General features: G+C 40.1%; 1 long non-coding RNA gene across 1 annotated transcript in view; it reads left to right on the top strand.

Moving 5' to 3' along the window:
• LOC125613217 overlaps nucleotides 1-1,898 on the top strand; it is a 40,643-nt gene extending 38,745 nt beyond the window's left edge. Inside the window, exons 2-3 of the long non-coding RNA XR_007343721.1 lie at nucleotides 350-882; nucleotides 1,787-1,898. This is a non-coding gene — a long non-coding RNA (uncharacterized LOC125613217). The remainder of the gene's footprint in view (nucleotides 1-349; nucleotides 883-1,786) is intronic.
• Nucleotides 1,899-13,986: the final 12,088 nt, after the last annotated feature.

Raw genomic sequence — 13,986 nt, 5'->3', positions numbered from 1 at the left:
CCTGATATAAGCCATTAGCAGTCATTACCTACAACACCTGGGGGAGGGGCACTGGCCTTGGTAAAGGGGATTCCTGTGAGTCACCAAGGGCAGCTGCTATGACCCACCTCCTATTGAAAGTGTTTCATAGCTCCTCCCTGTCCTCAGGTAAAAGTTTTAGTTCTTTGCTTTGTCATTTAAGTCCCTCTGGTGTGTTGCATCTTCTAAGCTCCCTTTTCATCTTTATTTTTCACTGGTGTATTCCACAGAGCCTTGGCTCTAGCTAAATCCAATCTCTCATTGTTCCAATCTCTATGAGCCTTTAATTATGCGATTGTTCTGACCCTCCTCACTTTTGACTTCTCACCAGGATTATCACTTTCTCCAACAAGTTCAGGAAGAGAAAATAGACAACGAGGGAGAAACTTCACCAAAGAAATAATACAAGAAAAAACATCTCAGGATGGAAACATGAACCTTTCCAGAGTGTGAGGATCCACCAAGTGCTCAACTATATCTAATAACTGAAATTTCAGAACACTTGGAATGAAGAGAAACTCCAGTTCGAGAGATCACACATGTAGGCTTGGAAGTCAGACACAACAGAAAAAAGCTTGACAATTATGAAGTTAAATACAATGATCAACCCTGAGACATTCAAGTTCTAAAATAAAATAAAAATAAGAAACCCAATACCATAGGAGGCCACTAGAAGACTTAATCCACCAAAATGAGGGAATAAACATAAAGAGGAAGAGATGGCATCCAGGAAACTGGGAATCCAACAGAGTAAAAAAGCAAAGAGAATTCACAGGCTGATGGCTGAGAAATGTCTGGTGAACACCAATCTGCGCATGTGTGAAAGGAAACCACTTGATTCAAAGAGAAAAGCAACAGAAAAGGGTAGGCAGAACAACTCCCAGAGACTTCTTTTATTGCTGTTCTACTATCTGGGAATAAACCTCCTCAGATTTATTTTCAACACTTTAGTTAATTCAAAAAACTTTTGCAATTATATTTTAAATTTATACGATCTCTTTATTGTTCTCTGACTCTTTGTTTTTGCCTTTGCTCTTAATTTTTGTCTTAATTAATCTTGCGTAAGACTCTTGTGTCTTTTCATCTTTTCAAACAACCCTCTTTAGGTTTGTTAATTTTCTCTCTTTTGTTTATTACTTTCCTTATGTGGCAGTTCGACTTTGTGGCCTCTCAGCTCCAAATCCACCTTTGATTGCCCTAACTGTGGTAGAGACCAGCTGCCACAGTGGGACGTTTTGTCAGGAGAGGGTGTTGAAGGACACTGCAGGAGGAAGTGCCTTCTCTTCCCACTGGCTTTTGTGGTGCTCAGCTGTAGTGCAGGACACTCAGTGGAGCTCACCCCCAGCAAGTTTTGATGATACTTTGGCAGATACCTTCCCTGTGAGGTCCACGGTGCTCCAGCTGGCTTCAAGGAATTGAGTTCAGCAGCAACCATGGTGGGCAGCTTCTGGGAGACTACAGGCCACATTCCAGCGGGCAGATTCTTGTCCACCAAGCTTGGCCCAGTGGCAGATCTTCCTGCTTGTCAGTTCTGTTCTGTGTCTCCATGTCTACCGGCGCAGCCAACTCTAGCTCAGGACAACCCAGAGAAAGTCTCCACCATCTAGCAGGTTGTATTCACAACCTCTTCAACAAGATCTGAATTTGATCTTTAGCGATATCAATGAATCACAGAGTCCTCAGAATGAACTAGATGGGCAGACAGTCATTACATTTTGTGATCTGTACAATAGAAAAATTAGGCAAAAATCCTCATTTGCATCACCAGCTTCCAGACCTAAGTCAATGCCCAGACCCAGAGCCTCTTGGTTGATGAAGACACTGGAAGGACCTTGCTCAATTTTCACAAGCAAGTGAATTTTCTTCCAACCTTAATCCAGAAAGATCCTAGTAAGATCCTAGTAAGATCCCTTATTAGAATGACTATGCATTAGGAAAAAGGAAATACACAAAATTTTTGGAGATTACTAGACATTGGCTATGAATTGATAGGGATTCTTGGGAAAACAAAATGTGACTGTGACCCTCCAAAGTGGAGCTATGGTAATCAAGTAATAGATGGAGCCTTAGCTGAAGTCTAATTCCAAAGATGGCCTAGTTCATCCACAGTCCCACCCAGTGGTGATCTGCAGATCTTGAAGGTGTTTCTGTAATCATGTTCTTGTGAACTGGAAGTATCCTCATGTTGGCTCTTAGACCTATGGGAAGAGGGCCATCTTGTTTGGAAAGACTAAATAGAGACCTCTGGAAATTCTCCTCCCTACCACCGTAATAAATCAGAGGCAATATTCCATTTGCAGGGGGAAATTTCAGAGATTTATGCTCTCATCTGAGCAATGAAAGTAACAGGAGTGGTGATGGCCATCACATTCCTATTCAGTTCACCTGTTTGGCCCATGTAAGAGTTGGATGGATTTTGAAGAATAAACTGATTCAGGTGGTGGTCGAAATGCAGCTGTTGACTGTGTTCTATCTTTTCTAGAGCAAATCGGTTCAACTCTTGGCATTTGGTCTGTAGTTTTCAATGTGGCTGATGCTTTGTTTCTCCATATTGATTTGAAAGGAATACCAATAGCAGTTTGCTTTTACCCAGCAGTGCCAATAGTGTATCTGCACAGTGCTGCTTTCGGGGCTGTGATGGTTCTCCTGCTCTTTACTATGATAAAGGCTGCAGAGATCTCAATTATCTTAACATTCCACAAAACATCACCCTGTTCCACATCACTGATGGCATTATGCTGAAACTAGATGATGAGCAGGAAAGTGGCAAGTATTTTAGATGCCTTAGCAAAATGTGCGAACTAGATGTTGGTTCATCAGTTCTCTGCTGAGTGGCATCATTGCAAATTTTGTTGTTATCTTAGTGGCCAGTTTCCTGCCTGCCAGTTTCAGCTTTTGGGACCTTTAGTGGGGGCTTTCCTGATTGCTAATCTGGGACCTTTGTTCTGCGCTTGCCAACCTCAGCTTACCAGATGGGGACATGCTCTGGTCCATGAAAACCTAGAGAATGTCTGTGGCGCCCAATAGATTACCACTCCTCCCCTTTCTACTGAGGTCAGAATCCCAGCCTTCATGTGGAACCCCTTTCATTTTGTGGCTTCCTTGGGTATTTTCCTCTAGACCTGGGGTATTCTTTGGAATTCTCTTTTTATCTTCACCACAGTAGGTAGTATCCTGTGAATGGTTAATAATTATTTATATCAAGAATTCCATGTTCATAACATGGAATTTTCTTTGGACTTTTCTTTATCCTGACTGGACCATGCTCTTTATATTTAATGTTTCCTTTCTTGTTTCTTTGGGTTAGTCTATTACTTGTTTCTTTTAGGAGGAGGGTAACCAGGGATTAAAACCAGAGGTGCTTAACCACTTAGCCACACCCCCCAGCCTTATTTAATTGCTTAGGTCCTCACTAGGTTACTAAGGCTGGCTTTGAACTTGCAATCCTCCTGTCTCAGCCTCTGAGCCATTGGGATTGCAGACATGCACCTGGCTAGTCCTTATTTCTAATTTTTGTTGAAACCTTATTTTATTTGTTTTTAATCCTTGTTTCCTAATACACTAAATCTATAAATTTCCTAAACACAAATAGTTTTATACCATAAATGTTGACATGTATTTTTCTTATTATTTGGTTCTAAATATTTCTTATTTTATTTATTACAGCAATTTTTTAACTCAATGATTATTTAGTAATATATACTTTAGAATAAAAAATGACTACTTTGTTTTTGATATCAAATTTAATCATCTTCTGGTTTAAGAGCTTAGTTGGTATAATATGGATGGTTTGGAGGAATTTATTAGGTTTCATTTGTGGCCCAATATACAATTTAGATTTTAAAATGTTCTGTGTATGATCAAAACAACACAATTTGTCTATTTATTTGCTACAGAGTTTTAGAAGTGCCAAAATTCATTTCTGTTCTTTGGATCTTCTACATTTCCATTCATTTCTTTCATCTCCTGGTTCTGTTTTGGGAAGGGTCTATTGAAATCTGGAACTACACTTATTGATTTATCTCTTTAATTTATGTAAGTTTTTGCTTTTAGTATTTTGAGATTGGATTGTTAAGTATGCTTATGTTTAAAATGCTCGACATATGATATCTGTTTTATCCCTCAGGATTTTCTGTTTTTGTCTTAAATTTTATTTTGTCTAATAAAAGCAGTGCTAACTCAGCTTTATTTTGGCTAGTGCTTCTGAGATATTTTACATTTTCAGTTTTTACATTTTAACCTATTTTCTTTTTTTAAAAAAATATATTTCTTAAAGGCATTGCATCACTGGATGAGTTCTAAAAGTCCAACCTGAAACTCTTTATCTTTTGATTGATGAGTTTAACCCATTTACATTTACAACAGTGACTATTATATTAGTACTGCATCTCATGTCATGTTTTTCATTTGCTCTGCTGCATTTCCTAATCCCCTTTCCTGCATTCTGTCAATGACTTTCATATTTCTTCAGTTCTAGAAAATTTATCTTTTTTATTATAAAATGTAGCATACATAGGTATGTTTATGAAAAACATATGTTTGTGTGTGTGTATATACATATGTGTGTGTGTATCAATAAAAATCCCTACCCAGATATTCACTGCCAAGATCATAAAATAGAATATCAACAACTACTCAGAAGCAGCCCGAGTGGGTTTCCCTGTCTTATCATGCTCTCCCTCTCCTACAAATGAGCACTATCCTGAATTTTGTTCTAAATATTTCTTATTTTAGTTATTACAGCAATTTTGAATTATTTCTTGCTCTTATAGTTTATTTTGACACATGGTATGTATTATGTAACAACGTATTCTTTAGTATTGCTTGATTTTTGACCTTGATATTTAAAATATGCACGTATTTAGAGTAATAGGTTTTGAGGTCTATACATGATAATAATTAAATAGTAATTCATTTTTTCATCACTATATAATCTATTGTATGAATAATCCACAACTTATTTATTCATTGCATTGTTTAATGGACATTTGGTTTCCCCCCCTGATTTTTCCTGTAAGGATGGTGCTTCCATAAACATTCTTTTATATATCTGCTGGTATGAAAGCCTGAGAATTTTTCTAAGGTATATGCCTACTGGTAGAATTGCTGGGATGAACGTTATGTGCATATTTAACTCTACTTTGGCATATTTGGTGCCAAAGTGTTTTCCTCTGCAAGGTACCAGTTTATATCCCACCAGCAGCAGACACAAGCTTGTGCTATTCCCACCCTGAGCAGTGCGTGGCAACTTCATAATTTTAAATTTGGTTCATGTTTTCATTATTGCTTTTATTTTTCCTTCCTCTGTTATAAACACTCTTTCCTATTTACAGTTAGCTACCACTTCTTTTAGATATGTTTTTTCTGGCTTTTTTGTTTGTTTCTTGGCTTAAAAAAATTAATGCTTTCTGCCTCCTTCTTTCTGGATAAGTTCTTCATTTAAATCTCACAACTCTGTAACTGATTTTTCAGATGTATCCTTCAATTAATATTACATATATTTTATTCTTTGTTTTATAAATAATATTTCCACTTGGTTCCTCATAATTTTTCTTTTTTTCCCCCATAATGCTTATACTTTTCCTTTTATACTTAAGTCTATTTATCGAGCCTCCTTGGAAATCCTTGGTTTCTTTTAAAATGATTTTACTTTAAATGTCTTTTCTGCAGTTGGTTCTAATACTCAGGTGCCTTGGCTGTGGGTTATTTTGGGTCTGTAGGTTCAAGTTCCTTTGGGGATGTTTATGTTCCATCGTAGGGGCTGGAGTCCTCTAGACTATGCCATACTGAGCTTTGAAAGCAGGTGATGGACCCAGAGTGAAGATACTCAAGCACCATAGAACTACAGGTGATCACTCAAATTGCCTCCACTCCTATAAGTTATCTTCTCTGGTCAAAGTTTTACCTTTAAGTTCTTAGAACAAAGAAGTCCTGGTTGAAGAGTGAATGCCTGTGTTTGTTAGCTTTCTGTTTCTGTGACAAAATATCTGAGACAATCAACTTATGAGAAACAAAGGTTTATTTCAGCTCATGGTGTCAGAGGTTTCAGTCACTTTGACCTGTGGCCAGGCAGAGTGTCATGGCAGGGAGAGCATGGTGAGCAAAGTTGCTCACTTCTTGGTAAAAGGGAAGTAAAAAGACAGAGAAAGGCCAGGGTCCAGATGTTCCTTTCAAGGGCATGCCTCTAAAGACCTAATTTCCCTTTACTAGGCCCCACCTCTTGAAGTTTCTACCACCAGCCAGTAGTGCCATCAGCTGATGACCAAGTCTTCAACACATGCCCCTTTGAGGACATTTAAGACCCAATTCAAAAAAATGCCCAGGGACACTGCTCAGACCACACTTATTTTTCTCATTCTTTATCCCAATAGCATGTTGTCACCGTCCTTATATTAGTCTGTGGACAGACCTACTAAAAGTGAGACCCTGCAATCTTCACTTTCACAAGGCTGCTCTGTAATTCCAAAGTGTGGGAAATATTGAGGGACACTGGTTTTCTCACTTCTTCAAGTCAATTGTGAATGGGTGAGCCAACAGTCTGAGCTGGTTTGCTGCCTTGGTGAGAAATTTATCTCAATGTTCTCATTTCATGAATATGTTCTATCACCCTTTTGAAATAATTAATTATGGTTTTAATGTTTTTTTAATATTTATTTTTTAGTTGTCATTGGACACAATACCTTTATTTTATTTATTTATTTTTATGTGGTGCTGAGGATGGAACCTGTACCACTGGGCCACAACCCCATTCCCAGTTTTAATTTTGTTTTAAAAGCTTTCTCCTCTTCCCTACATTGCCTTCATTTATCGCACATTTCTTATTTCTGTTTTGTTTTCTTGTTTTTGTTTTGTTCTTTATTCTCTCCTATCGGAGAATTTCCCCACACCTTGGTAATCACTGAATTCAGTTCATAATTAAGGCTAGGCTGATGGGAAGCTTTGTTTGCCGGGTGGGGTATCTTTGCCAGAGGATTTGTTGGTAAGCCAATTTTACTAGGACCCAGACATTTTATTTGGGGATCTCTCCACCCCTCAGGTCTCTAACTACATATATTTTCTTTTAGGCCCATTAATTTCCAGGAAATAATCCTTAAATAGCCTGCCTAGGTATGGCAGTTTGGTTGCTGCCATAAATTTGTTTAGTAATATGGATGTTGCCAACTTCGCATCCAGATAACTTAGGTTGACCTAAGTTATTTGAAATCCAATCCTACTCTGTCATTTTAGCCTAGTTAAAACTCCCCCTCCCTCTGTGGTGGTTAGTGTTTTACCCCTCTTGTTCCTCATCTCACTGTGTCTAAACCCAATACATCCTACAACTACTTACCATGATAAAATCAATAGTTGACACCAGAATCATAAATAAGTGTGTTTTCTGTAAACTGCCCAATCCATACTCCCCTTGGGAAAGACTAAAAGTTAATGCCCATGGATCTTGCTGAAGGCAGAGTCCTATTGGTCCATTCCCTTGCTCACTGGTTGAGCTCCCTGTTGCCTCTGGATTTCTGTTGGCCTCTCCTCAGCACTCAACCTCTATGGGACCTGTGAGTAATAAATTGTTCTGTTTCATGCAGTTTTTCTTCACTTCCTCACTATGTTTCACCTAATATCCACACACACACACACACCGACTTTTCTTCCTACTCAGGCCTCTCTTAAAGAGTAACTACCTTGGTTTATGACTACTCTCAGAACAGAGAGAGCTCAGGACCAAATTAGAAGAACTCGATATAATAGGAGTCATAGCAGTTGTCTCTGGGAGCTGGAAGATGTGCAGCATCTGTTTGTCAGTTTCACCTGCACCCCACTCTTAAGTAGCTGGCTCATCATGCTTTCAGCAACTGCTGTTGTCTTTGATATCAGACTCAGTCTCCTTCTTTCCAGAGATGATTAGTTCTCAGAGATCAGTCTTCTTTGGAATCATCTAGAAAGCTTGTTGACCAACAGGTTCTGAGGCCCCATCTTGAAGTTTCTGATTCAGTTGCTTTGGAGTAGGATCTGAGGATATGCACTTTTCATAAGTTCAGGCATGAAGCTGATGCTGCTGGTGTCAGAGAACCATACCATTGAATAACCCTTTAGACTCTTGCTGTAGCAAAGAAGGGACCACCTGGCTATCTGACTATATTTTTTAAAGATTCTTAAATCAAGCTTTTTATGTGTTGCTCTGCTTGGCATGCCCACTTAAGGGTATTTGGTGTTTCTAATTCCTGAGCCTTTTGGGACTTCATTGTGAAGTGGCCTGGTTCTTGAGGCTTCTCTCTTAATGCCTGTGTAGAGTTCAGGTTTCTCTTATCTGTTATTTCATTTAACATTTGCCTATTTACTTTCTTGATTCCAAATTTATGTGACTATTTCTTGTCACCCGTGACCTCTCCTCCAGCTCTTTGTGAATCTGCTAAACTTCTGTTTTGTTCTATTTTTGCTTTTACTGTCATTTTAGTGTCATTAGTCAGAACCAGGCAGGATGAAATGTATATATTCAATCATCCATCTTTATAACTTACTTTTAAGCCACCACTATCTCTTATTTGGTAATAAATACCTTTTGAAATGACAAATGAATGAACTTCGATACACATCGAAGAATATAGTCATCAGGGCTAAATGGGATACTGCTCCACTTCATTGAAATGCATCTCTCTCTTTTTCCTATCCCAGCTCCTAAAGTTTTAGACATAGATCTGAATTATTGCTTTAAGCAACTTTCAGGGCTCAATTAAAGTAGAAGTTCTGATGAGGTAGAGGGGAGCTTGAGATAAATTTCACTATCTCATGACTTTGCATTGGGAGGATGAAGCAATTCTGAAATAATTATATTATGAGGTCACAAGAAGAATCTCCATCCAGGAAAAAAAAAGGTGGATAAAAACAGAAGTCAATATGTGACGTGTTAGTTATCCTTAGTGTATGGCTGTATTCCATTTAAGAAGTCAGAAGACTTTATAAGAGGGCTTTCCTCACTGATAACTGGCCTATAAGCTGATTGTTACCATTTTGTTTACTCTTCATATATGTAAAAGAATATTTTGTAACCAGAATCATCTGTCAAACCTAGGACTAGGAGTAGTTCTTTTTTCTCTACCAAAAATTGAACCCAGGGGCTCTTAACCACTGAGCCACATCCCCAGCCTCTTTTTGTATTTTGGTTTTTAAACCAAAGGTTTGATGAACAGCTCATCTCTGATTCTTTTTTTTAATATTTGTTTTTTACTTGTAGGTGGACACAACATCTTTATTTTTACATGATTCTGAGGATTGAACGCAGTGCCTCATGCATGTGAGGCGAGTGCTGTACCCCTGAGCCACAATCCCAGACTCCCTTTTTTTTTTGTATTTTATTAGAGATAAGGTCTCATTGAGTTTTTTAGGGCCTCCCTAAGTTGCTGAGGCTGGCTTTGAACTCTTGATCTTCCTGCCTCAGCCTCTAGAGCTACTGGGATTACAGGCGTGCACCACCAAACCTTGGCAAACCTAGAATTAGGAAGTAAACAAAAGAATATCTAAAGAATGTTGTGCGAATGCACACTGGGCATTTCTATGCAAATTGATTATCTGTAAATGAGGTAATTTAGTTTGCATTAAAGCAGTTCATGGTTGAAACTGATATAATGAACAATCATTTTATAATGTAAAAATAGTCAAAACTTGGGGGCACAGAATAGACAAAAATAATTGTCATCCTATCTGCCATCTTGTCTCATATCCATACATAATATTGTTTCAACATATAGCATTCATTTCCTAGGGCTGCCATAACAAAGTAGCACAGGTAGGTGGCTTACACAACAGCAATGTATTCTCTCATAGTTCTGGAGACTAGACAGCCAACATCAAGGTGTCAGTAGGTTTGATTTCTCTTGAGGTATCTCTCCTTGACTTGCAGACAGCTGCTTTCTCTGTGTGCCCTCACTTGTTCTTCCTGCAGACATGTGCTTCCTTAGTGTCTCCTCCTGTGTCCATATTTCTGCTTCTCATGAGGACCCGTTAGAATGGATCAGGGCCTATGCTAATCACATCATTTTTACATAATCACTTCTGTAAAGGGCCTATCTCCAAATAGAGTCACAATCCAATGTTATAATGGATTCAATATGAATTTTGGCTGAACAGAATTCAGCCAATAATACAGACTTTGTTTTAGCAATGAACTGTAAGTCACACTGCTTCAAAGGGGACCTGCCTTTCTCTTCTTGGGATCTCTTCCCAGATCACCTGGGCTAGCAAATGACTTATGAGTGAAGAGTTGAACCACTCCAATGGGACACTTATTAGAAGAGCTCCAAAGGGTTTTTGCTATTCCATTAAATTCCATTTCTGGATTATCTTTACCTTCCTCTTCTGTGCCCTCCTCTTTGAGAAGTGCTGCTTCTTTGGGTTTTTCTTTGTTCCTTTGGTGCACACAGTGGCCTGGGGGATGCTGTGTGGTTTCATTGTGGCTGTTGATTTCACATTCCCTGAGATGTTTTCAGTCAAACACTGGAGTTGCTCGCTGGCATTCCCTCTCTCTCCCTCCCTGTCTATCCCTACTTTCTCCTCCCCCACTCAAGAAAACCAAGGGAAATTGACAAGCAGCAGGACAGGGGAAATTGAGCTATATTATTTCTCCTTCGGGAACCTCACTTTGCTGCCTTTATCTGAAAGCTATCATTTTCTACATCTCTTGGCAAGAGTTCTCATCGACCGGTGACCCCTAAATGCCTATGCTGATCAATAGCCCCGGTATCTTATTGACATGCCCATTGACAGCTCTCACTGAGCACAGGCACCAGGACTGGCAGCCAATTGCAATCTGTTCAAGCTGCTGGAGAGGCAGGGAAGGGCCGCGTTGATATTGACACTGTAAATGGAGACAGTTTACTTAGCACTCAGGAAGATGCATTTGTTAAGGAGAGCGATAGATCTCATTACTATTTAAGGGCCGAGGCTTTTCTGGCAGCCCACGGGGCTTGCTTATATCAAGCCTTTGTACTTACAGAGACTGGCAAAATAAACCCTGAGTGATTTGCCTTCCTCCTCAGCCCTTACAAAAAGAACCATCGGGTGGAATTGAATGCATGCAAGGTGTGGACACTGAATTGGACAATGGGAAGCCTGGAGAGAGGCCATTTGGGCCCTTGGTCTATCTAGGCCTCAGTTTCCAGGCATCAATGAGTGACCATTTATCTGTGTGACAGGATTTGGGTCCCTGTGTTCTCACTATTTAAGGGCAAAATCAAGAATCACAGAATTTCTGGGCAGGGAGAAATTTCAGGATTCATCTGCCCCAATATATCCCAGCATCCTTGGATGGTGTACTTATCTCACATTTGTTTGGTTACCTTCAGTGACATGAACTCACAGTCTTAAGATATATCCCACCTCATTGTCTCGTGGCTGCAGTAAAGGCTTCCCTTCTCTAGGGCTGCAATCTGTCTACTTATAGCTTCTTCTTGTTCTTAGATTGATTTTCTGTAGCCTCATGTGTATACTGAAGACACCAGCTTGGCAGTTAGCATTTTTCATTCCTTATCCTGCTGACAACTTCTCTAGGAAGCCATCTTTCCATACCTCCGCAGCTGCCACATTTTACAGGTGGGAAAACGAAAGCTTAGTGGACACAGAGCTGGGACATGGGTAGGCATGAGTTCCTTTTTCTTTCTGCAACACTGTCTTGTCTCCTACCACACAGTGGGTCTGGTCTGATTGTCCTTCCCTTATTATCTCCCTGAATAACAACATTCATTTTCCAAGAGCCCTATATCTCTTTTGTATTATGACTACTATGGATCTCAAAAAGCAGTTGGATTTTTTTCCCCTTGACTTGCTCCTGAATCACAGTTTTCTCTTTCTCTCAACAGAAAAACCTTGGAACTTTAGCTCCTCTATCTCTCTAGCCAACACTGCCATTCCTCACCATGGTCCCTCAAATGATGTCGTGAGCATTCTCTCCCCTTCTAATTTCTTGGCCATGGGAGAAGGTTGGTACAGTCTGCTCACCCATCTTTTTTATTGGGGGAGGGTGGGGGGTACCAAGGATTGAACTCTGGGACACTCAAACTCTGAACCACATCCCCAGCCTTATCTTGTATTTTATTTAGAGACAGGGTCTCACTGAGTTGCTTAGTGCCTTGCTTTTGCTGAGGCTGGCTTTGAACTCATGATCCTTCTGTCTCAGCCTTAGCAGCTGAGATTACAGTCATGCACCACTGTGCCCGGCTACCATCTTTTTTTGATGCATGCTGGGAAGCAAAGGGTATAGGAGGGAGTTTGGGGCTAGCTCATGGGACTGAAGGCCATCTGTACCATTTTCCTTAGGATAACAGTCTAAAATAAGGGTAAGCCAGAGCCATAATTAGATCAGCCTAAGTCTCTACCAGGCCTTGAGAACTGAGGGCCAATTTCTGTGTGAAGGATGGGATAGGAGTGCAGTTTGGGAAGTATGCAGAGAGACTAAAGTAAGCATCAAACGTCAGGTTGCATCATTGTATGGGCACTATAAAGGAATGGGCCTTGGCAGGAGAGAGTGGAGTCCAACTGTTTGGATGCAAATTTAATGTGACCCTCCTTTCTGGACATTTGAGTTTGAGGTATAGGGGAGGGTAGGAAACTCATAGGCATATGTATCCTCTAAGCAGAAGAAGACCATGGAGAATTTTGGCTACCCAAGGGATTTTGAAAGGAGCTGCCGGTACATCTATCTTTGGACACAGAATAGAAGTAGCTTTTACAAGCCCCACTGGAGCAATTGTGAGGCAGTGAGTGGGACCAGAAGTAATGAACACAAGTGGCAGAGAAGCAGATTTTTGAGGTTAGATTATTCCCAGGTGAGGGCCTAGTTGAAGCAGACTATAAATGGGCTGGGTGGCACCCTATTCAAAGTGAGCAAACCTGGGTCTACATGGTGGTTCTGCTTGTGTAGCTCTATTGACACACTGCCTTCTTAATCAACTGTATATGAGGATGCCACTGACCTCAAATGACTCCATTCCATTTTGGAAAGTTCTGAAAGAGCAGGATAGCTATACAATCCCTACCTCCATTAAACACCTATGTAAACACCTAATAACTTGTTTTGCTGCCTTCAACCTTTCAACTTTCCATCTGACCATGTAGCTGAGGAGTTGGATGACATCAGTCTCTTCCGTTCTCCACATCATTCAGAATAAAGTCAAAGTTCTCCATGGCCTCCATGGTCTATCCTACCTTCAGTCATGTGTCTCACACACCCTGTGACTAGGTCACATGGAACCAACCAATCACATGGCCCTAAATATGCCAAGTTCTCCCATGACTCTGTATTTCCTTCTTCTATTTCTATCCTCCACTATCTATTTTTTGCCTGCTAAATCCTAGTCATTAGCTAAGACAGCTAAGACTCTGCCCTGAAGCCTTTTCTGATTTCTCTCATCACAGAGGACTCTGTTTTTGTGCTTCAACTCTGGAGAATTCAATTCACCCTATTGAACATTGTGGTTAAGCATCTTTGCATATCTTTGCTCATTCACTAAAACTGGAATTAGCATTGGTCATTTTATCCATAGGGGTCTCAACAGAATGCCTTATACACAGAATGTATCCCTTATTAGGAATTGAAGAGTAGGTACTGGTTGATGCCCCCTGCTCCCCCCCTTGTGGCTAATCACTATTCTGTAGCTCTGATTGCAGGAGAGAAGGCTGATACTTGGCAACATGCATACTTTCTTATTCAGGGCTACCAGATAGTCCATTTTTCCAGCCTCCCCAGTGGTTGTAAATTGACCAGTAAAATATGAGCAGAAGTGATGGGTGCCTGATCCCTGAAAAACTCTTATATGAACCACTGTTTCTTTTTCTGTATCAAATGGAGGAGTGTCTCCAAGGACTCAGAAATGCTGGTTCTGTATAGAACAGTGAAGCTTCAAGATGGGAGGTACCTAGGCCACTGATGGCCCTTGAAGAGTCCTTTTATAGGGCCTCCATCATCATCACCTCCCAACAGCTCTGACC

Source organism: Marmota marmota, unplaced genomic scaffold (genome assembly GCF_001458135.2).
Source record: "Marmota marmota marmota unplaced genomic scaffold, marMar, whole genome shotgun sequence".
Classification (NCBI taxonomy): Eukaryota; Metazoa; Chordata; class Mammalia; order Rodentia; family Sciuridae; genus Marmota; species Marmota marmota.
This window is presented reverse-complemented; position numbering and strand designations above follow the sequence as displayed.